Genomic DNA, 25,977 nt, shown 5'->3' with positions numbered 1-25,977 from the left:
CAAGTATGTAATGCAGTCAGTACAGCTGCAAATTATCACTATTTCAGAATGACTTTCAGAAATAGGGACTAAAGAACTCACTTCAGGTATTTTTATATATGGTAGTAAAATATATGACACGAGTAATTGGAAACTACACCTGCTGCTCGAATCTTACAATTGTTCTGTAAACGTTAAACAGAATTTTTTTTTTTGCTGAGATTCATTTAGTTACTTTTCACCCTCACTAAATTCAGAACTTTACTCTCAGGGATTAACAATTATTTCCATACAATCGATTCAAAATTCATACACCAACATATTATTTGAAAATTAAATGTTTAACTTTGGAAAATTACTACAAATCCAATTTGATTTTAGTACATAGTTGGGCAAATAAGGGGTTGATCAAGGTGTTCAAAATCAGTCTTCAGATATTTTAAAACTTGCGGCTCATTTGCGACCTCAGAGGCCGAGCTCTCTAATAGTTGAGGTTGAGGAATTTAAGCCTTCAGTTGTAAAACATTTAGTTCATATTTGTGAAACAGAACACAGAAGTTAGCTCAAGTGACTAACAAGTAAGATTTGTCCTGCCAATTGTCCAGAGTCAAATTGGTTTCTTTTACAGGAAAACCTGCAATTTCTACAAACAAATGTTGGATTAAAAACATTTCTCCCAAATTATGCATACACGAATGAAAAATCAAAATTTTACCCAATAAACCTACTGCAGAATGCAGTTTTAGCTGTACTGGTCAAGCCCATCAAGTACCTGAAACAAATAGGAAGCATTTTTGCTTAAGAAAATATTGGTTTTGCTAGATTTCACAGGCATAACTAAATTATAGATACCACTGAGTGACATTATGGGCAAGATTTTAAGTCACTGAAAACCCAATTACATTGAGAATGATGGACCTGATTTTAACACTCTGAGATAGGAGGAAAGAAATAGAACATGTATTTTCACTATTTCAAAGTGTTATCTGAAATAAAGTACATTATTGTAATATAGGGAAACTGACATTTAATTGGCACACAAAGCTTCAGAAAAAGAGAGAGAGAGATAAACAACCAATGAAGCTGTATTTGCAGACATTGATAGTGGCTGAAACTGACAATGACCATGTGGAAATTAACAAAAGCTGCGCTGGAACTGACAAAGACTGTATCAAAACTATCAACAACTCTGCAATGATTGCCATAAACAAACCATGTTACAAAGACAATAATCTCATCACTGACCTATTGTATCACAAGATGTATAAAAGTTTCTTGACACGTGCTCCGGGTTGAGAGAAGACTCGTAGCTGACCACTGTGATGTTGGTGTCTTTCTCTCCCCGGAGTTCCAGTATTTCCTTGTGCAATAAACTCTTGCCATTGAACCCCGATTCTGACTCAGAGATTGGTATTTTTCCCCACAACAGTTGGTGCTGCGAGCAGGGATCTTATTACTGGTGCCCTAGTCGAAGGACACAATCGGGGGGCCGGGGTAAGAACCACTTTGTACCTGCAAACATGAAGAGCCAAACCGGGCCAAGGACACAGTTTAAAAGGTATACCGATTGTAATGTCTATTTTGCTACTGTACGGAGTTAAAAAATTTTAAGTGTATGTCTGTGGAGAATAAGCATTTAACTGTATTAACTGCTCTAAGAATCTGTTGTTTGTGCTGAAACAGCCAGAGGACAAAGTAGTGCCTGTCTCAAAAGCCCTGCCCTAAGCCGGTTGTTAAGAGGGGTAGCCTCCCGCCCCAACAACCCCACAAAGTTTGGGATTTGAAGTGCGAATTGAGGCGCCAAGGGCACTAGGAGTTGTGAAGCACATGACAAAGCCAGGTAACGTTGGACTTTGTAGGGGCGAACAACAGAGTCCCAGTTACAGTTTGAGTTAAAAGTTAGGTGCTGTCTGTACTTGTGACTTCCAATGTGGTGAGGAAGAGGAGCTGATCACTCTGACCAAGAGCCAAACCTCAGTGCAGCGCACGTAACCAAGGTGGGGAGCATAGACATGGAATGACCGTGATACCCTGTCAGGCCATAGAAGAATGCCAGAGCTTGAATAGTGGTGGTGGGTGGGAGGGTGAAGAGTCCCGGCCTATTTAATCAGCATTCCCAGCCGACTGGTAGGTACCAACTAGTAGTGGTGGTCGGGAGGGGAGAGAAGTCCCGCTGGTAGAGAATACACCTTGCTAGGAGGCTGCTACGGCTATACGGACGGTGCTGGGATAGTATTATTGGCCAGGGAGTAGAGAAGTCCCCACTGGATTAGCAACACTTTACTGTTGGTAGTATGCCAGGGTACACAATCTGCTAAACGGCAGATAGAAGTTTTAAGGGGGATACTGCAGGTTCCACTGTTGAGAAGTACAAGACAGACAGACAAGGGCTGACAGAACAAATGAAGAGGAGTGGTTGGGACCCATCTCAGGCATTAGCATAACAGTGAGAGTGGATAGATAAGCAGAAACAGAATAAAACTAAAAAGAAAGGGGTAATGTTAGTACACCAATGAGCAGGTCTAATTGAACAAGTGAGTGACTCCACGAGGAGGGGGAGAAAGGACCAGGAGCAAGTTAGAGAACTGGAGGCAGAATAAAAAAATTTAGAATTCACCTTAGAAAAAACGCGAGGAGAGAGAAATTGACCGTCTCCCCTCCTACGAAACTGTCCAACAGGAGCCAACTACTCCCTCTGTTGGGCAAACCATGCAGGAGTATAACTTAGCGCCCGTTACCAGAGGAGGCACAGAGTCACAACCCAAAGCGAATTATAAACCCTTCACTCAGAAGGCAGCAGATTATGGTCTCCCCGGACAAATTACAGCCCCACAAACACCAGATTCTGGAAAGAGCTGGATAGTGTATGGGTAGGGCACCAACTACACTGGAGGGACATACAGCACCTAGTCAGGGCAGCTTGCCAAGCAAACAAGTGGAGGCAGGTAGCTGGTGGACCCATTGCCACAGCAGCCAGAGACTTTAGGCGAGGAGGGTAGACACAGGTTGCCCTGACAGCAAAGATAGATGCCCAGCAGGACCCCTTCACCAACTTGAAAGAAGAAATCCAGAGGATGCTAGGATATGCTCCCACAAACTGGAGCAGGCTCACGAACACTTAAAGGAGAAAGCAACTTAAAGCAACTTAAAGGAGAAAGAGCATCTGAATATGGGGAACAATTATTCAGGGCAAGCAAGTAAACCCGAGAGGTTGGGTTGGGAGGGGAGGGATTCATCCAAGCTTTTAAAGATGGGTTCTCTACCGCCCAACAAGCCATCCTGAAAATAGAGGAGTAATAATGTCCCAGGATTATGATGACCTAGTCGAGTGGGCTAGCGGGGTGCAGGGTGCAGAAGCTCCTGCAACAAAAGCAAGACCTGACAAAGCAGCCTGTTGAAATGAGGATAGAATAAAACGATCCTGCCACAACTGTGGCCAGCAGGGACACTGCTAAAGAGTGTAAGCTTCCATAAGCAGGAGATAAGACCAGGGAACAATGTAAAATAATACAGCCACCGCAAAAGAACAGGAGACACAGAAGCAGTGTGCTTCGAAAAGAATGGGGCACCTCCAAACACCACCCAAACACTGTGGAACCGCGGGAGTCCAGAGGTCAGCAGAGCTGACAACCAGCTGCCCCCATTTGTAAGGGTAAGGGAAAGGGGAGAATTTACATACCCACAGTAATAGGAGAGAGGAAATGTGAGATGCTTATGGACACCGGAGCCACTGTATCCAACAAAAACTTACCCTTACCCCACACAAACAAAAATGATTCACTTAACTGGGGTAGGAGGGGATAAAACACCAGCTTACCTAAGCGAAACTACCCTTGTAAAAATAAGTAACATATCCCCATAAGATTCTATGTATGCCAAAATAACAAGGGCACCATAATGGGCAATGATCTAATGAAAGAATATCATGTTCGAATCAATTGTGCAAAGGGAAATTGATTTGGCCAGACAGGATGGTCGGAACACAGATTGGGAAACTTACAAGTCATTTTGAAACTATTAAAGTGGCTACCGTCACCAGTAGAGACTGGAACCTCGAAAAGGGGGGGATTCTGAGCCATCTGCGCCTCCGTCCCCAGAGTGTGGGCTGAAACAAATTTAGATACAGGTCTACTTAACATAGACCTGATAAGGGTTCCCAGACTGGAGCATAAGCCCCACCAGCAAAACCCAATAAAACCCAAAGAGAACAAGCAGTTGTGAAGGACTAGTGAAACAGGGAATCCTGAAACAAACCGCAAGTACAACTAATTCCCTAACATGGCCAGTAACAAAGCCTGACGGGAGCTACAGGCTCACCATTGATTATACAGGACTAAGTAAGGTCACCTCCATTGTAGCAGACCCCTCCACCATTTTAAATGGCTTGGCACCCAAGCCCAAGCATTTACTGTTTTAGACATAGCCAATGGCTTCTGGTCTATCCCGTCCCAGAACAAATTCGCCTTTACAGTAAGGGGCAGACAGTACACGTAAACTCACCTGCCACAAGGGTTCCACAACAGCCCCACTATTTTTCACAGGAGGATGAGCAACATCCTAAAGAGAATAGATTTACCAGAGGGTAGCACTGCCCTCCAATATGTAGATGATATCCTAATTGCCTCAGAGTCTGAGTCAGGACACCAGGAAGCTTTAGGGCTAATATTGCAGGCATTGGCAACTGCAGGGTTAAAAGTTAGCCCCACAAAGGCACAGATTGGCAAAACACAAGTCTTATACCTGGGACACCTCATATCTCAGGGACTCAAAGAAATGACCAACGACCACAAGGAGGCAATCCAACAGATGCAATGACTTGCCACTGTCGGGTGAGTCAGAAAGGTCTGGGGGCTATTCAACTACAGTCAGAACCTTATACCGGAGTTCACAAAATTGGCTGAACTGATCCAGAGACTAATTAAAGGACGCAAGCCTGCCTCGGAACCTATAACCTGGGGGCCAGAACACGAGGAGGCATACAGTCAGCTTAAAACTCGACTCATATCGGCCCCCGAGCTGGGGCTGCCAGATCCCAGCAAGGATTTTCACATCCACTCTAATAATGAGGGAGGATTTTAATCTGCAGTGGACACCCAACACCATAGTAGCAGGAGAGGGCACATTGGGTACTACTCAACGACAGAAGGGCCAGTAGTCACTGGGTTGCCTAGGTGCGTAGCAGCCTTAGAATGTGCTGCTTGGGCCGTTAGGGTTAATGAGCCCATAGTAATGACAGGGAATGAAATCCTCCACACTAAACACACCCTAGTAGAGATGCTGAACACAGGGAAACAGAGGGCTGTTTCCAATGTGAGAACAGCAAAGTGGGAGGCAGTTCTTTTACCCCCAAGTCAATCCATGGTAATAGTCAGGGAAACTGGAGAAAACCCAGCTGAGCGAATTCCAGATGCAGGGGAACCACACAGCTGTGGAGATGTAGATGGGGATGAGGATAGGGGGAAGAGTAAAAGATACCCCCCTAGACACAGCCGAGGATACCCTCTTCGTGGACGGGTCATGAAAGTATGTAGCAGGGTTGCCCCAAATAGGATGGACAGTGGTAAATGATAACTGTTTCTAACTTATGTACGGAAGAATTGATGGAAGTCAGCCTGCACCGGTAGCGGAACTGGAAGCACTCACCATAGCACTGGAACTAGCAAAAGGAAAACCGTGAATATATATATACAGACAGTCAATATGACTTCGATGTAGTCCATTACTACATGATGGCATGGGGAGGAAGATGGCTCACCCTATCAGACACCAATTAAGAATCCAGGCACTATTACATGCCAATCAACCCCCAAAAGAGGCTGCAGTAATAAAACTAAAGGCCCATCAAAAAGAGTCAGCAAAAGAGCACCAAAATGGCTACAATTCAAAGGAAACCAAACAGCAGACCAAGCAGCTCAGAAAGCCCGAAAACAAGAAGCCATTAACAAGACTGCAATAGCCACCAATGATTTAGCGAAAGACGCTATCCAAATTCAGCAGCTGCAGGAGGACACCCCGCAGGAAGAGAAAGAACAATGGAAACTACAGGGGGCTTTCAAAGGGAAGGATGGTGTCTTGAGGTGAGCAAACAAGGTGGTAGCACCAGCACGTATACAGAACACATTGCTTGAACTACACCACGGACTCTCCCATATAGTTAGAGAGGCCATGATAGCAAGCCGAGGGAGAGTGTGGTGGTGGAAGGGAGTGGGAAGAGATTTGGTCAAGTACTGCTGCAGGTGCATGATTTGTGAACAACATAGCCCCAAGGAGACCCATAAAATTTAGGACGGGACACCAGTCCAGATCTAGGGGACCCTGGGAACACCTTCAGATAGATGTTACAGGGCCACTACCACCTTCCTGTGGGAAAACATACTGCCTGGTCATCATAGACCAATTCACCTGGTGTGTAGAAGCATTCCAACCAAAAGCTGCACAGCAACCACTATGGCCAGAATATTAGCAGAGGAGATAATGCCTAGGTGGGCAGGACCCTCTAGATTGACTCCGACCAAGGGACACATTTTACAGGAAAAGTCATGAAGTCTAAATGCCAATTGCTTGGCATTAGACAAAAATTCCACATCCCATATCACCCCCAGAGCTCAGGAATGGTAGAGAGAATGAAGAGAACGCTAAAAATTGCTTTAGCTAAGGCTATGGAAGCCTCAGGCAGAACATGGGCTGAAGTGCTGCCAACCATACTAATGAGATTAAGAGCCACCATGAATTAGGCAACCGGGCTAACACCATATGAATTAATGACCAGACAAAATTCGGCGATATGTCATAGAATTAAGCGCCCAATTGAAAGGGATGCTGAAACCTGTAATTGACAAACAGGACAAAAAGGACAGGGCAGGGGAACTCAAGGTCTTCCCTGACATCCCAGCAGCAGGAAGCTGCGTCCTAGTGCAAGCATTGCCTGACAAACCAGGTTTTGCCCCAAAATGGAATGGGCCATACGCTGTGATAAGTGGGGACACCTGTGACTGCCCAGACATTAAAGGAAAAGGCACATGGAAGCATTGGCCCCAATTAAAACAGTTTAAAGACTCCTGTGACTAAACTAATGTCGTTGACCATTCCCCAGGTGCAAGCAGCAAAGGCAGACAAGACAGTCATCCCAGGGAGAGTACCGAAAACACAGCAGAACAAGGCACGACTGCACCTCCTAACGGGAACTGACTTTAACTGTTCACTCTATTTTAACTGCAACATGCAAATACAATGAAATGCCGATAGGTATATAAGTGTCACAACTGTCAGGAGCATGCCAGGTTGAGGATAACCTCTTCTATAAAACCCACCAAAGCTTGCATGGGAACCGAACTGTCTGCTACCCACTGGCACGATCAGTGGAATCACTTTGTGGCTATCGCTGTACGGACCCCTTGCGACCTGAGTATAGTAGGTACCTTGGGAGCGCCATGTAAAGGGCAGATAGGGAAATACAAGTGGGGATTCCAGGGTAGATGTGTGCAGCTGGACAGGACTATTGACCCATGGGACCGGGCTTCCAGCCTAGGGAGGGGAAGACCCATTTAAAACCTGGTAATTACCCACTCTGTTTCATAGGACAGAGATGGGGATGCATTTATGCCCTGGTTCCCAAAAATGATTCATGCATCCAGTCTCAGTCCACATACGAGGACTCTCCGGTCAATAGGGGACAGTTCATTTGCACCTGCAGTGAACAGGCATGCTCGAATGTCACTGCCGGCAGACAGTTCCTATGTGGTCAATGCAATGGCACCCATATCAGTTCTGCCACTGGACATGCCATTCGATACTTACTAGCAAGGAGATTGGGGGATGACAAGGGTGGACAGACAAACAGAAGAACACGGCAATGTCTGTTACTGAGCGGTGACGGGATTTAAGGGGACTTAGGCGACAGATAACCCAGACCTCCCTAACCTGTTCGCAGTCGGGACAATTGTGCCCCTTATTGTACCATACTCCAGCGGGGGACATATTCAGAGAAGGATAGTGACCCACTCCGTCAGTCAGGAGTTCTGTGCTGACTGGCAGGCCCCCACCACTTTGGGGTCCTCACTGGGATATGGATTTCTGGAATCTTTATCTTTGGTTGGGGGGGAGGGGTGGGGGTGGGGTGGAGGGGCGGAAAGAGTGCTTGCACAGCAGGGGTCATCTGTGCTAAAAAACAAAAATTATCTTGTATGTGACCTGACTATCCTAGGGAATAGTACCTCAAAAGCTACAGAAGCAATTAACACAGAGCTGGCTGAACTCACTCTACACATAGCAGGCACATTATATGGTGGATTATCAATTAGCACAGCAAGGGGGAGTTTGTACAATTATTGGTAACAATTGTATTACCTATGTTATTGATGCCTTTTATAATATTACAGATGCCATCAAGAATATCCAAGAACAGCTGGACAGTTTTCGACAGGGAACTACAATTACAGACAGCTGGCTAAATTGGTTGCTAGGTAAATCTTGGGAACCCGATTTGGCACACAGGATAGTTTTCCTCATTGCATTCATACTGGTATTCTGTGTGGCCCTCGGGTGGTTAAAGCTCTACTCTAAGGCACTACTGACAAGAACTGTACCAGCAGCGAGTGTCACCATGGAAGAGCCCCCAATGAAAGTGGCACTCTATGATACCCCTCAGGAGGAAGAGTTCAGAGAGATGACTCACCTCTACATTTAAATTGGGTGGTCTGCAAGAGATCTCCGAAGTCACCTCCTTGACCACAAAGGGGGGAGTGAAGAGGGAGATGGCACAGGTCAGGGTGGCACTCGGCACATGGACCCACAAGATGGCCGCTGAGCCATTAGTTGGCCAACCTGACACACAAGATGGCGATCAGACGACAACATGGAGAGTAACAGCAGAACAGATACAGACACTGCCTGGGTCCCCAGAATGCCAGCATAATGCACTCACAACCCAGCTGATTAGTTTAAGGCGGGTGGGGGGACAGAATACACGCAAGTAATGAACACTACCCGCCAAGTGTCCGGTCCAGCCAACACTACTTATAGAAATGCTAACAGCTTGATACAGACTCAATACAAAATGTTAATAGCCAGGGCGGCAGTAATCGTCCTCTTCAGGAAGAACGATTAGCACCCATTACTACAGCAATGGATTTCCGTGCAGACACTGAAACTGACAATGTCTACACTGAAACTGACAATGACCATGCAGAAATTAACAAAGGCTGCGCTGGAACAAAGACTGTATCAAAACTATCAACAACTCTGCAATGATTGCCATAAACAAACCATGTTACAAAGACAATAATCTCATCACTGACCTACTGTATCACAAGATGTATAAAAGTTTCTTGACGTGCTCCGGGTCGAGAGAAGACTCACCGCTGACCACTGTGCTGTTGGTGTCTTTCTCTCTCTGAAGCTCCGGTATTTCCTTGTGCAATAAACATGGTCATTGAACCCAGATTCTGATGCAGAGATTGGTGTTTTTCCCCACAACAAAATTGATACAATTGAGTTTGAAATAAAACAAAGTGAACATAAAAACATTTATACAAAAAAAACAGAATAATTCCAAAAGAATTCACATTCAGTATCATTTAAAGTCAATTCATATAATCAAAACTGATGCAAGCAGTTAACGTAAAGCTCATTAACCAAATACTGATTCCCATTTTAGCAACATCCATTCTTACTCCTATAAACATGGATCTGATCACTGAACATTCACATACTTTTACTTCACACATCAATCAAAACTTTAGCAAGATGGGGAGCCAAAAATAAGAGACTGGATGCAGAGATATTAATCTACCAGATCCAATTATCTAGAGCAGATCGAGTAAGTGTAACAGCCCTCAGTAGCTGCATTTACCTAGTTGAGATATAACTAAATGTAATTGTATAGGCACAACCCTCTAGAAAGTCCAACAAATTCAGGAAAATCAACACCTATTCAGCTAGGAGAGCTGTAACAATATCCCAAATACTGTTTTAGTTCCCATAAGTCATTTTGTGTCCAAGCCCAACTTTTTGTTATTTGTTAACAGGATGTGAGAATTGAGGGCTAGGTCAGCATTTATTATTGATCACTTCTTGCCTAGAGGTTGTGGTGATGGTGAGCTGCAACTTCAAAACTTGGAAAGCTAATGAAAATTTACAAGAAGCCACCTTGTTAAAAAGATCTGGTGCAGAAGATCCCTGACTGAGCAATCTTAAACTACTTCCATACAAACCATCAAATAAAAGCAATATACTGCAGACGCTGGAGATGTTAAACAAAACATGGAATGCTGGAAAAATTCAACAAATGTGGCAACAGAAACAGATTTAATGTTGAGTTGGAACAGATTCATCTGAGTAAGAGTCATATCAGACTCAAAACATTAACAATTTCTCTCTTCACAGATGCTGCCAGCCCTGCGGAGTTTCTCTAACATTATGCGTGTTCTGCACAAATCATGGTAGGTGTAGGAGACTGCAGTGAGAGGCTTTTGTCACCTTGGGAACACCATGGAAACTTTAACAATTCAATACCCAATTCACAAATACAACAGAGGATTCAGAACTGCAGATTCATTGGTCCTGATGCTATTATGTGGCTTAACTATCTAAATGTCAAATTATAGTTATGGTTTTACAATACAACAGCGAATCTTAGGAGAAGCTTGGAACACAATATCTGTAAGCAGTCCGTGGAAAGACTCAATTATATACTTAACTAGCTACATCTCACCTCTACAATTTGCTGAGAAACACAGTAACACCCATAAATTAATATTTTGTTCCATTTGTAGGCATTACAAATGACCCAACAAATTTCCATATCACTATTCACAATAACTTGTAAATAATATTGAATGATCCTTCTCGTAGAATATTGTGTAAATGCACTCTAGTCCTGAGATAAAAAGTCAAAAGACACCAGGTTTCTATTCTAGAAAGTTAAATTGAACCATAGAAGCACATGGATTCACCATCAATCATCATCATCAATCATTCAAGGAGTGTGAGCATTGCCAGCAAGCATTTATTGTAAATCTTTAATTACCATTAACTGAGAAGAGCCACTGAAAATGGTTAACAGTAGAGAGACAACATTGATAACTAATGATGTCATTTACCTTGGGTGGGGATACAGTAGTACATTTTAGGATATTGTCGAGCAAAAACATATGGCCTCGAATTCTTAGAAGCAATATTTATCTTCCTAATGGAACTTGTACCAATGGTTAATGTGCAACAAAGTACACCTTGTTTAAGATGATCTTCTTCGCATTAAGACTAGGCTGATGAAAGCAAACTACGCCAACTATAAGTTGTCAGTGGATGGCATCTTAAAACCAAATATGATTTGGTAATCAGCAGTGACTATTATTGATTAACACGAAAAGGTAACATTGAGAGTTCTAGTGAATCAGAGGGCACAACATTTCAGTCGACTCAGGTGGACAGTGCTGGATTTCTACAGCTTTAAAAATACTACTCATGCATCCAATGAATACCTGCAACAGTTAACAGTAAAGTAGTTGAACAGTGAAACTGGCACAGAAACCCATGCATGGAAAGAATAGCAAAGAAGAAATAGCACTTAATGGTAATAACTTTTCCTTCAGACCTGGGAAGAACCCCAGAAGCAAGTGTAAGCTCGAAATTCGTCACACTTGGCAGTTACAAATTAAATCGGGAAGCAAACGTCTGTAAGAATTGTGTGGATTAGAGGTTCAGCTATGAAAATATCAAGCACAAGAGCTCTGTGAGGAAAGTTTAAAAGACCTATTGGGCGAGAGCAAAACTTCAAACGGTACAGAAAAGACTCAGAAGTCTATAAGCTCTTGTTCAAAGAAAGCGTATTTACAGCTCAGAATGAGCATTGCTGCCATAGTGAGCGGACACCATGAGAGATGGCCATGGTAGGGAAGTCAAGGATGATAGAAGGTAACATTACAAACCAAGGTCACAGCACCAGTAACATCAGTGGGACCAAAGAGGCAATTTAAAAGTCTAAATGCACAAAATCTAAAAGATGATAGTCAGAAGACTATTAAGACAGTGATAAAAGTGGTAGAACCATAATAAACTGAATATCAGACAGGAAGAATTTACAAGGCCACAGGCACTAGGCTTTATTTGAGGAAGTTGTGAAAAAGAACAAACATTGCTATTTAGGCCACAAAAAAAAGTAAGAAACGTCAGACCTGATTGCAAACGAAAGAAAACTCCCAGCAGTCTCTTGATTCAAGATTTTCATTGAATTCAAAATCCATCACCTGCTATGGCAGATTCAAATCCAGCCCACAACATTACCTGGTTTTCTGGATTATTAGTCTAGTGATAATACCAGCAGGCCACTGGTTCCCCATTCAACTTGTCCTGTGTGTTTGCTTCACAAATTTGGAGAACACAGGCTTAGAGAGAACATTAGACCAGGAATAGGCCATTCAGACCCTCAAGCTTATTCCACCATTCAATGAGGCAATGGCTGATCTGTGGTCCAAAGCCATTTTTTACCTTTGGCCCTTGCCCCTTAATATCTTGGCTTGACAAACATTTATCTATTTTTGGACATAAGTGGGATGATATATTCTCCAATTCCAATAACATTTTTCATTTCTTCAAAGTCTTCCTCCAGAACTATCTCTTTGTTCACAGCTTTAGTCACCTTTCCTATTTTACAGATAACAAACAGGCATTGGTGACTGTCGCATCCAATGGAATTTGGCAGATATTGATTGAAGGACTAAATGTTCCCAAGTACAGCGATCACTGTCTCCCTCAACTTCTGCAATTGTGCTATAGCTCCTTTGGAAGAAATATCACTGATAACAGGTGCATTGTGGCATTTCTCAAATCAGCAAAAAAATTGTTAACAACCGCTTGAAAATAGCACATCATCACAAAATCTCAAATCAAAGACTAGAAGTGTAACATACCATATCTTCAATAGGTGCTCATAAGTTCAGAATATTTTACACTTCCTTTTAACTTTTGCACACCAATCACTTATAAAGAAAAAACCTTTTCACCGAGTGAAATAACTTAGATTTGTATAGCACTCTAATGTTGTAAAATTTTCTCAGTCATATCACTGCAGAGTTAAAGAGCAAAATTAGATTCTGAGTCATACAAGGTTATTAAGACCAAAAGTGGGAGACCCTGTAGGTGAGAAGGCAATAGGTGGATGCAAGTAGGAAGTCATTGTGACTGGTCAGTGGGAAGGGTGGAGTGAATAGGTGGGAAGGAAGATGGACAGGTTAGGTTAAGGGGGTGGGTCAGAATTTGAAGCTGGTGGGTTTTGTTTCAGGTCATACGTTTGTAAGCTACCGAGGTGTTCTTCCTCCAGTTTGCACGTGGCCTTATTTTGATGGTGAAGGAGGCCCAGGATGGACATGTCATCGGGGCAGTGGGAAGGTGGTGTTGAAATGGCTGGCAGCTAGAAAGTGGGCTCGATTGGAGCATACGGACCACAAATGTTCCTTGAACCAGTCCCTGAGTTTGCGCTCAGTCTTTCCAATGGAGAGGAGACCATATTAATAGCAATGGATGTAATAAATCAGGTTAGAGGAAATGCAGGTGAATCTCTGCCAAACTTGGAATGAGTCTTTGGGGCCTTGGATAGAGGTAAGAGGGGAGGTGCCTGGGGCAGGTGTTGCACATCCTGCAGCCACAGGGGAAGATGCCAGGTATGGAGTGGGGGTTGGTGGGGGAGGGGGTGTGGACCAAACAAGGGAGTCGGGGAGGGAACTGTCCCTACAGAAAGCGGACAGGATTGGGAACTCCTACCAAGACCAAAAGCTTGGTTAAAGAACTAGATTTTAAAGTGCATCTAAAACGGAGTGTCAGAGAAGGAATCTAGAGTTTAGAGCCTTGGCAACTGAAAGCATGATCTCAAATGGAAGCTATTCAAATTAGGTTGCATTAAAAAAAAATTAGAAAAGTATTAATATCTGAAAAGGACTGTTGGGCTGGAGGTTTTACAAAAGAGACAACTAAGAGAATTTTATAATTAATGCTTTGCTTGACTAGGATCCAATATAGGGTCAGTGAGCAGAAAGGTGATGGGTGAACAAAACTTGGTGTGAGTACAGACATGTTTTGGAGGACTTCAAGATTATGGAAGGGTAGAATGTGGGAAACTAGCGTGACACATGTTAGAATCACTGAGATGACAAAGGCATGAATGAGGATTTCAGCAGCCATTGCACTGAGTCAGGAGTGAAGTTACCGAGTTACAAATAATAGTCAGCGTGATGCCACACATTTATGCCTGGATCCTACCTTGGAAGGACAAACAGGACACTACTGTTATAAACACTTGATCAGTTACAAAACTTTCGCCAGAGAAATGGATAAAATCCATAGGTAGTGAATGGAGTTGAAACGGGGAGTGAAGACAATGGTCCTCCACCATTTAACTGGGGGATACTTTTGCACATTAAATATTGCACATAGAACTGGTGGTGAGGCGGAGTTGAATGTTTTCAGTGTGCATGTGATTATTAATGCTATGCTTTCAAGTGGCACGGAGGACAAACATGTTAATGAAAAATAGGAAGGGATCAAAGGTAGATAACAACAAGAATACAAAAATAAACCATTGCAAGTTATTCTCTGGCTATGATTAAATAAATATAAAATCAGAAAAATGAAATCCTATACTGCTGGATAACAGTGATGGCACTTGGAGGTGCAGGAGAATTGTATTGTCACAAAGTCACAACTACTGACAAGTCAAGCCAGCCAAGGAGGGATAGTTTACTTATACGTTAGTCATTCAGGATGCCATTTGAGACTTTGATAAGAGTGCTTTTAACATCATAAGGGCCAGCAACCTGATTAGAGAGAGATTCATGGAGTTCTGGGGAAGATTGTGACCAGTTTGAGAGTACTTTTCTTGTGTCATGAGCTTATGGTGTGACAATGCTGCTCCTTTGGCAGGGTTAGGTTGTCCTTGGTTTTTTCCCCCCCAAGAGGGATTGTAGGGGACTGGAGCTCCAATTTGGCTGGGATAAGGCTGCTTTGATTATGACTAACAGATGCTGCCTAAGGCAACAATCGGGGAAAAAGGCTTTTAGGTAGAGGGGTTTTTTTAAGCACTTGTACAATGAAAGGGAAGTGGTAACTTCTCCCAGTTCAGAGATTTTTCTAGCTTGGTTTGGTTTGGTTTGGTTTTAGCTGAAGACCAAGAGAAGCTGCTGGAAAAAAAGTTCCCTGTTTCAGCCAATGATCCCTGGCTGATTCGCTCTGCAATCTCCCTCTCTTCCAAGGGCTTGTGTTTGAATTTACTTTTTTGCCAAGATGTGTGTTTATGTGATGCTGCTGGAAATTCGAACAGCTCTTTGTTAAGTTGCGGGGGATATCATGTCAATCGGTTTTCAAAATAGTTGTTATTCTAAATTCTGTTTTCTTTTGCTTGTTTCATTCGGTGGTCTGTAAATAAATTATAGGTGAAATAGAGTACTGCAGATGCTGGAGATTAGAGTCGAGAGTGTGGTGCTAGAAAAGCACAGCTGGTCAGGCAGCATCCAAGGAGCAGGAAAATCCATGTTTCGAGCAAAAGTCCTTCATCAGGAATGAAACCTCATTCCTGAAGAAGGGCTTTTGCCCGAAACATCGATCTTCCTGCTTCTCTGATGCTGCCTGACCTGCTGTGCTTTTTCAGCACCACACTCTCGACGTAAATAAATTCTGTTTTGTTTAAAACTGAGTGGTTTGAACAGCTGCATCACTCATGGAATATCCATCTTACACCTGCTTAAAACTAGAAAAGTTAGCGTCTAGGCTACCTTCTTGAAACGTTTTGAGCAGGTCTGGCCTAGTCCATAACAAATTGGAGCCCCCTCCCCAAAAACTCCCCTTGAAAAAAAACCAGGGACAACACAACCCTGCCAAAACAACATTACCACAATGGGGTCTCTGAGTTTAAAACCATAGTACATGCCAAACAGAGTAACTGACAGGAAGAACTGGGTCAATCAAAATAGCTTAACATTTCAAGTGGGGCTCTTGCACTACTCAGAGGAAGATTTTTGAACAGCAAACTAATCATGACTGAAAATCAGTTTCAAGAAGGAAAATTGACCGGTCTAATCAATTCATTGTAACATCAATCTATAAGTTGAATCTGGCTGTTTCCAAATCCCAATACTTTAAAGTAGTAATTTAAACATCTGCATGCCTCTCCAGTACATTATAGAGCATCCAGTTAGAACAGCTGACCTTTGATCATTTGAACAATGTTTCCAGAAGATTACACTGTGGGTTGACATCACCATATAATAATCATTTCAAATGCACAATTTTTAATTCATTCACATTATAGCACAGCTAGTGTGCTTCCAATTAAGCCTGTTGGACTATAACCTGGTGTTGTGTGATTTTTAACTTCACAGTTTAAGGTATTCACTGGCTGAACCAGCACATCTTGTCCATTCATGATCGCCTTTTAACTGAGTGGCTTGCTGGGTCAGAGGGCAATTAAGAGTCAATTACATACGTATGAATATACAAATGGAGAGCAGGGCATTTGTCCTCTCGAATTTACTCAACCAGATCAATAAGATCATGTTGACCTTATTGTGGCCTCAACTCCATAGCCCACATATCCCCGAGTGGCATTGGCTCCCTTGTTAGTCAAGAATTTATTTACCTCTGCCTTAAAATATTCAATGACACTCCCTCCACTGCACTCTGGGGAAGAGTCCCTAAGACTTAGTGCCTTCTGAGAGAAGGAAATTCCATACTATCTTTGTCTTTATTGGGAGACCCCTTATTTTTAAGCTGTGCCCTCTAGTTCTAGTCTCCCTCACACAAAGGAGACTAGAACTAGAGGGCACAGAAGCCTTTAGGAATCCATCCTACAGATTTCAAAAAATGCATTAATTCCCAAGCTTTTCATTCAGTCAACAAACCTGTGGGACTGACAATCCTCATCAGCCTGCTTGGCAGGTGAACGTCACCATACTTTTCAACAAATGTATTTATATCACTGTCAGACATCACATGATTCAGGCATATCCAGTTGTAGCTTAAGATCTGAGCCAGATACCATGTAAAACAATTTCAATTGTACACCACAATCTTATTCTCTTTCTTCTCTAAAAATGTAAATGCCGTGGTACAGATTCAGTGCCAAAGTGTCTGTACTCCATTATAAGCTGAAATGGGATAATTATTGAAAATACACTAAATGAAGGTGCAGAGGAGACCATGAGATGTAACATATAAATGGGCTTCTAAACTAAGGTTTCTTCACTTAATATGCATTGACATATCACAAACAAACAGTGGCCTACAAACTTCATCCCTACACAGATATCCAATTATAGTATATTTCATGTATCATGCTCTTGGTATCGAACTCAGCACCGCCTTCCTAACCTGCAATCATCTTCCTGACCTCTCCGCCCCCACCCCACTTCTGCCTATCACCCTCACCTTGACCTCCCTCCACCTATCGCATTTCCATAGCCCCTCCCCCAAGTCCCTCCTCCCTACCTTTTATCTTAGCCTGCTGGACACACTTTCCTCATTCCTGAAGAAGGGCTTATGCCCGAAACGTCGATTCTCCTTTTCCTTGGATGCTGCCTGACCTGCTGCGCTTTTCCAGCAACACATTTTCAGCTCAAGTCAAGTATTAAAAGCTTATGCAAACCTCACAACAGAGGCAATGAAGAACTGAAATCAAAAAATATGATCCAAAATATTGACAGTATTTCCATGGTTCAATTAAATTAGTCAAAATTCTAGCAGTAGATCAAGCATACTGCTAGTTTAATGCCGGAATAAAAGACTTTTCTCTCAAAATTAAACTTTGCTTTAGTTTTCATGAGGATCAAACTGACCTACCCATTGATCTTATCTTTAAATTTCAAAAAGAGTGAAGGAAGAGGAAAATACGATTTCTTAGCAATAGAATTTCTATCTCTGTGGCACCAAAAATAGATTTCCCACATCGACAAGTTCAACTTTCGCCATCCCTCCACCAACGACATTCCTGATGGACTGGAACGAAGTCACAAAGCCAAGTTTTCTCTTGCTCACGTTGACAGATTGCTTTCAACAGAAGAAAATTTCAACCTTTATGGTGACAGGCCAAAAAAATGCCTGCAGTTACCTGGATAGCAGCAGGGAAAATCAGCTTGACCCTGGACAACATTCTGAGGCAGTAACGACTAATGTTACAAAAAGAAACTACCACAGAACCATCCACCACCCAGAATGAAAACTTTAAAACAAGCCAAAATATTTTTTCTTGAATTCTTGCCCATAAATCGTTTTTACAGCCTTACTTCAAAATTACAGACACCAGTCTTTAGGATTTAAAGATTTCCTGAAAGTGAGAATTGAAATTTAAGATGGAAAACAAGAATCACTATGATCCCACCAGGAAAAATAAATTAGAAATTTCTTAACAAAAATTCTTCACTGCCACTTACATATAGAAACAGAAACTGTTATGCAGATGGCAACTAGTTTACAATCCAAAAGTATATTTGGGAAAGAGTGGGTGGTGATGGGGTGGGGAAGGAGATGGAGAAAGAAAGAGGACGGATAGGATATAGGGAGACAGAGCGCTGTTTTGTCATCTTTCACTTGTTGTGTAACAGAATGTTAGAATATATGGCTGAAACAGAAGAATGAGTTTGTCCTGGTACTACAAAGACCAAAATAAGACTTGAATTTGGAGCGTGTTATGTTTAAAAAAAGAGAAGAGAAGAGCTTCAGAACTCCTCAGATCTGGATGTCCTAGTACAAGAGTCACAAAAAAAAATGAGTACATACGTACACAAAGCTGTCAGTTTCTTGTCACGGTAGGTAGGTCTTCAGATGACCGAGGGGCCCAACTCTGGATCCACAAGTTTTTCTACAGCCGGGCAAATTGTTGTGCGAGGAAATAGAATTCTCAGCCCCACATTGATTTTCTTCTTCTTCCTCTGCTGCCACTATTCCACCTCACTGTCACATTGCTGAACCTCAGTGACTTGTGCTTTGATGGATCAAGTGTCAAGTCAAGTGGTCAGCAGCTTTCTGCTCCCAAACAATGGTGTCAATGATGCAAGCTTGAAGACAACATGAAGCCTATCCTTACATCTTATCCTTTGGCCGGTAAGAGCTAAGGGAAGAGAACCTCCTGAGGATGGCTGCTTCCAGGGAGCTGGATACAATGGCCCCTCCACTGGAATTGGTTCTTCAGGAGCAGGGTTTCAATACCGGCATGTACAACTTCATGGAAGAAAATCACATGTGATTCGAAGGTTCTGCTTGTGAAAGCTCTTAAAGAGTCACCAATTTTACCAATCCTTCCATATCTCTTACATAATGCTTGTCCTGTCCTTAAATACTATTGAGAGGAGGTTCTGCCACCAACCTTTTCATCATGCAATCTAGGTAGATGTGTTGTGCTTGGAATACGTGCAACACTTCTCATAATTCAGTATCTGCCTCTCCCCATGGATCACCAATAACGAACTACAACAGAGTCAACTATACCAGTGCTGCTTTCAAGCTGTGACATGTTGAGAGAACAGGGAGTGCTGGAAGTCAATTAAGGTCCTAGTTACAAGCCTATTGTGTTGACCACTCTCCTCAATTGCAGCAAACCCTGAAGGTAACTGGAAAGCAAATACAATGTTGGGTTTATTGCTAGAAGTGGAAGAGAAAAGTAGGAAAATGTTACCACAGGCTAGAAAGGGCCTTAGATAGACTGCATCAGCACCTTCACACTAAAAAATGCTAGAATCAAAGCAGCAAAATATGAAATTTTCATTCAAGCAACACGTGACTTCAAGAGTCTACAGTTTATGGACATTTATTGACAAAAGCACCTTAAGATGTAGAAGTAAGCCATTTGGCCCATCATGGCTGAACATTCATTGACATCATAGCTGATCTGATAGTCCTCAACTTTACTTGCTTGCCTTATCCCTATAACCACTAATTTCTTTAAATGTTTGAAATTCTGTATATCTAAGCCTTCAATACACTATAAGACTAGGCCTCAACAGCCCTCTGTGCCCCTTTTTGCAAGTTCACTGCCCTAAGAAAATGTTCCTCCTCATCTGTGGCTTAAATGAATGACTCCTTACTCTAAGATGATGCCCTCTGGTCCTAGACTGTCCTACACCAGGGAAAAAAAAACACTACCCTTCTACCCTAAGAATTGCACATGTTTCAATAAGTTCACCTCCCATTCTTAACCCATTTACATTCTTTTGTAGACATTACGACATTCTTACCAGATGCCATTCCAACTATTTTTGTGTCATGCACAAACACACAGAGATAGCACACTCACATCCATCATCTAAACTCCTGTGACACTCCACTCGATCCCAGGTAGCAATTCTGGCCCTCTTATCCCAACTCTGTCTTCTATGAGCCAGCCAATCCTCTATCCATGCTAATATACTACTATATACCCATCCGGTTCCCTAATGTCCTTTAGGGAAGAAAAATGCCACAATTATCTGGTCTGACCTACATGTGACTCCAGACCCACAGCAATGCGGTTGACTCTTAACTGCCCTCTGGGCAAGTAAGGATGAGCAATAAATGCTGGCCAAGCCAGCGATGCCCCAATCTTGTGAATGAATTTTTTAAAAACCCAACATCATGGGTTTATATTATTGTTGTGTTCTGAAGATGGGTCACTAGACTTCAAACATTTCACCTTGCTAAGTTTGTTGAGTTTCTCCAACAATTTCTAAGTTTGTTTCAGATTTCCAACATCCATAGCTCTGTCTTATAGTATTCGGTGCTTCAATGTTCAGGGAAATTAAGTTACAGTTACAGCATATGCTATAATAACCATTTCCATCATCCAGCACCATCTCCATTTCGCAAACCACTTTAAGCTAAGATTCAAAAATAGAGATTGCTGGAAAAGCTCAGCAGGTCCGGCAGCATCTGTGGAAAGAAATCAGAATTAAAATTTCGGGTCCAGCATAGTTTGACCAATTTAAAATTTTCTACCGCGTTACCCGGAAACATCACAAATATGCATGCACAAGATGACAAGCTCTCATTTAATTTCAGGAAATGAACTCTGCTGTCCTGCATTGTGGAGTCCCACCGCACTTGAGCAAAAGTAGCACAAGTGGCTCCATCTGGAGGTGTGAGTTCCTAAGAATGCACTGTTTTTTTTCTCTCAAAATTGCCAGGAGAGCCCTCTTTCCACATACCCCAGCAGAGTCAGCTAATTTGAAAACATTCCGTTACCTCAACTACGTGTGCACTGGCAGATTTTGACAAGCAGCTGTTTAAACATACAAAACAAAAACTCTCAAAATCTCGACAATTACTTGGAGGCTATCCAATCAAAACGTCTCGTTTTTCACAGCTGAACTACAGATTACACAAACCTATCAAATTGAATTCAACTGGCTTTTTAGGCAAATCTCTACACAGATCTTAATTTGTTAAATTCTAAACTTTTCAAATGGTTAACAAATCCAAATATTCAGATAAAATTTATTTCCTTTGTTTTCTTTCCGAAGGTGTACGTACATTGAAGGAAAGTTACAACCACACCAATCACCCTTCGAGGACTCTTATGGGTGGCCATGCTCACATACAGATTCTGGCACGCAGCTCCGATTGTCTGAAAGAACTGGAATAACATTGTGGCCAACTTGAACACTCCAACATTCACAACAGGGATCACCAGATGGCCACCAGGACAACTGTTGTCCTGACTGACGTTAGTTAACTCAACACAGACCAAGAATATAAGACAGGTCATGCTAACCTTTATTGTTCAATACCAAGAAAGATTACTCTATTCAATACTAAACTCTTCACAATATTGAATCAAATTATACCAATCAGCCTGAGTACAGGAAATCGTTTTTCTCCTGTACTGTGAAAGATTGCCTATCAACTTGACAATGTGAAAAGCAAATGGGACCTTTAGTTGTATAAATAGAAGGTACCGAATAGATATTGTCTAATTAACCTGTTCAGAAATGATACGACACACCTCTGGAACATGTAGGACTTGAACCTAATTTAAATTAAATTAAATCATTTCCTGATGAAGGGCTCCTGCCGAAACGTCGATTTTCTTGTTCCTCGGATGCTGCCTGACCTGCTGTGCTTTTCCAGCACCACTCTAACCAGGATTTTAACCCAGCCTTCCTGGCCCACAGGTAGGGAAACTATCACCACAAAAGCCTCTCCAAAAAGTATTGAATTTTTTTTCCCCTCACAATCAACCTTTTCAGAGATGCTATTACACAACAAATTTTTAAAAAACTGTGGATGCTGCAAGTCTGAAACACAAAATTGAAATTGCTGGAAAAACTCAAGAAACTTCTGACAAAGGATCACTGGAACTAAAATGTTAACTCTGGTTTCTCTCCACTGATGCTGCCAGACCAGTGTTTCTCCAGTAATTTCTGTTGATGTTATTACACATCTTTGGAGCAGGTGGGATTTGAACACATGCCTCCTGGCCCCTGAGGTAGGGACACTTCCACTGTGCCACAACAGCCTCTTTGAAGATATTGAATAAAATAGAAGAGATCCACCTAGAGGATGTGGTGGCGGCTGGCACAATTACAACATTTAAAAGTTATCTGGATGGGCATATGAAAAGGAAGGGTTTAGAGGGATATGGGCCAAGTGCTGGCAAATGGGACTAGCTCAGCATGGACGAGTTGGAATGAAGGGTTTATTTCTGTGCAGTACATCTCTAGGACGAGGATTAAATGCAAAAATTTAGTAAAATCATGGGACCAAGTCCCTCAATAAAATATGAAATAAGCTATCTGTTCTTGGGAATAGTTTGGCTGCCTATCACTTCATCCCACCTCATTAAAAGAAGTTAATAGGTTCAATCTAAAGTTTCACGTGTTTCGCGTCTTAATATCCCACCAAAACCAATGCACACGATTGGGTTAGGATTCCCTACAGTGTAGGGACAGGCCATTTGGCCCAACAAATCCACACCAACTGTCCGAACAGTTCCCACCCAGACCCATTTCCCTCTGACTAATGCACCTAAACCTATGGGCAATTTGGCATGGCCAATTCAGCTAACCTGCACATCTTTGGACTGTGGGAGGAAACTGGAGCACCCAGGAGAAACCCACGCAAACATGCAAACTCCACACAAACAGTCGCCCGAGGCTGGAATCGAACCCGGGTCCCTGGCACTGTGAGGCAGCAGTGCTAACCACTGAGCCACAAAGCCACGCAACCTGGAAAGTTTTTCAGCAGAATTGTATTTAATACTAGCGACCAACAGGATGCTGACATTTAACTGTAGTATAAACTCCAAAGACAATTATGTGTAGTCTAATATCTTAAGTAATGATGGCTCAGTTGCAATTGAAATGTAAGGATGAATCCCCCATTATCAAAAATGAAAATTCCTAAATTCCTGAAACACAACTGTCTTCACCAAATCTTTTAAACATATTAAAATCAATTAGAATACTTTTATGGGTATGAGTTAAAAATATTACATGCCTTGCTTACGCTGAAAGCTACAATCTCAGATAAAATCTCCGTAGTAACATTTGCCTTTGTTTTTCCTCCTTGCTTTCCACAATTATAAAAGATAATTTTGTCCTTTTCCACACTTTACATATTATTAGGTAAGAACAATAAAGAGAAAGTATATTCCCAGTTTTGAATGACTATTGGTAACTTATAGGCTAGAGTTGCTGACTGCAGCTGAACCTTTTGTGACAAAAACAAAACATATTAACTTAGAATTGCAAATTAATGGTTCAGTCTAAGAATGCCCAGTCTTTTCTGCCTCTACATTCCATGCAGCTAAAAAACCACTTTTCAAGCATAAAGTGACATTGAGTAATTTACAAAGTCGAACTCTCAATGCTGACAGTACTTGACGATATGATTTAAGGATAAGTTTTTAGATGAAGCTACTTCCCTAAGTAAAAAATAAATAACAAATGGAAAGAACTTGAGTAAACATACATTGATCGCATTAGTTTGCTTTGTGTTAGCCCCTGTTGTTTAGTTTTAAAATTGTTCAATGATTGATTGGGTTTTTATGGATTGCTTAGCTATAACTGTCTAGAGTTCAGCTGCTTAAACAAAATCAGCACAGACAATTGAATCAAAAACTTTTTTTTCTAAATCAGGAAAGTTGATGTTTCATATAGAGAACACCAGTGCTTAGAAAGCTGGTGTGGCTTGCACTACACACACAATATTTTTGAATGATGTAAAGATAAGCAACAAAACTGTTAACTCAAATTGGCCAGTAGAAGCAATTTTTCTTACATTCTTTGTAAAATTTTAAATTAAAAATAATGGCCTTACAAACCGATAGACATTGCAATAAATTATGAAATACTCCAGCCTCAACTGAAACATCAATATTGCTCCCAAAAAACGAATGTGTTTACTTCGAAGCCTTGTATGTTTGGAAAAGCTTTCCAGCTTATTTTAGGACTTCTTGTTGGTTTTTCCAAGGGGTTCATGTAATTGCAGGATATTGCAACGATAAATCAAACAATTCTATGAAGCCGAACTGCAACAAGATAACTAAGAACTAACTGGCAGAACTTTTTCTTTGACTAAATAAAGGCCAAGAGTTCTGTTTACTTTAGATTAGTAGTTTGCAGTTGAATTCTGGTGTAATTCACATATTGTCTTTACCTCCTGCTTTCACACCGAGAAGCTGCAACTTCATGAAGACGATGCAGTGTCAACTGAACCGTTTTTGTTTCATTTACCCAGAAAAATAAGTTTGCGAACACAGATCTGTTACACATGCTGAACCACACCTTTTTCCCCACAGCTAATTTAATATTTCTTTTAGAGTTCCATACAATATTGCTTCAGTGCCGATGTAGGTTGAGATTTTACTCTCTTGGCTACATGTTCACCTGCATTGTAGGGTTTTCACATAGCAGATAATTCTGGACAATTTTGGCAACATGCCTGTGTGAGATGCCATGTTGTTGGCACAGGCTAAGTCAAAGCTAGTTCCCCATTTTCTGACAATCCTGAAAACCGTTGCAGTCTGTGTAAAAACCTGCCTGTCACAGGTCGGGGCTGAAGTGCATGGCTGACTCCAGAGTGGGATTCAACCTGTTTAACAAATGCTAACCTCGTATGTAATTGAGACTTTGGTAATGTAAAGTTACTGCACAAGTTAGTTCTTTCCTCTCCTGGCAAATCTTGGATTAGCACCAGGTGCAGTGGATGTTGGTAAAAGTACATGAACACTGCTTTCCTTGTGATCAGATATTCAAGAATTCTGGGTAGGTCAATCTATTCCTGTTGTTTAACTTGACCCATTTGCTGTGTGCAAGGGTTGGAGAAATCAGTCAGCTCTGGGCAGACAAACAATCAGTTTTTAACTGTCCATTGATCTTCTCTGGTCAGTATCTTTGACGAAGCTGTGAAGCAATGGTATTGGCTTTGATTGTGGGCAACTAGGATGATAATTGCTCAGCTGCTCCTGGGTCGAACCTGTACATGAAGGACGGGTTGCAACTGAACAGTAGGGACACAAATGTCCTGGGTGGGAGATTTGCTCGTGTGGTTCGGGAGGGTTTAAATTAGTTTGGCAGGGGGTTGGGAATCAGAGCTACATATCTGAGAGGGGCGACAGTTGCAGATGGGGTAGTGACAGGATGTAGTAAATCTATCAGGAAGGTTTCTCATGCGATGAAACAAAGGATCGCTTAAAGTGAGTCTGCTTTTATGCAAGGAGTGTCAAGAAGAGTGACGAAGAGCATGGATCAGTACTTGGGGCTATGATGCTGTGGCCATAACAGAGACGTGGGTTTCACAGGGGCAGGAATAGTTGCTTGATGTTCCAGGGTTGACAACATTGAAAAAGAACAGGGAGGGTGGAAAAATAGGAAGGTGCATCACAGGTACAGAAATGAAGGTTGTTGAGGAAGGTTTATCTACTGAGTCAGTATGGGTGGAAGTTAGGAACAGCAAGGGAGCAGTCACCTCATTCGGGGTTTTCTACAGAGCCCCTAATAGCAGTAGAGAGATTGAAGAACTCATAGGCCGACAGATTTTGGAAAA

At 42.0% G+C, this 25,977-nt stretch overlaps 1 protein-coding gene across 10 annotated transcripts in view; it reads right to left on the bottom strand.

Annotated features, from left to right (window-relative positions):
* The window catches only part of sipa1l1 (signal-induced proliferation-associated 1 like 1), a 415,651-nt gene that overhangs the window by 221,068 nt on the left and 168,606 nt on the right, over window positions 1-25,977 (bottom strand). The gene's annotated exons all lie outside the window — the stretch shown is intronic.

This window comes from Chiloscyllium plagiosum, unplaced genomic scaffold (genome assembly GCF_037043375.1).
Source record: "Chiloscyllium plagiosum isolate Xiang-an unplaced genomic scaffold, Cpla_swu_hap1 HiC_scaffold_8, whole genome shotgun sequence".
In the NCBI taxonomy this organism is placed as follows: domain Eukaryota; kingdom Metazoa; phylum Chordata; class Chondrichthyes; order Orectolobiformes; family Hemiscylliidae; genus Chiloscyllium; species Chiloscyllium plagiosum.
The sequence above is the reverse complement of the archived record's forward strand: the minus strand, read 5'-3'. Positions and strand labels throughout refer to the sequence as shown.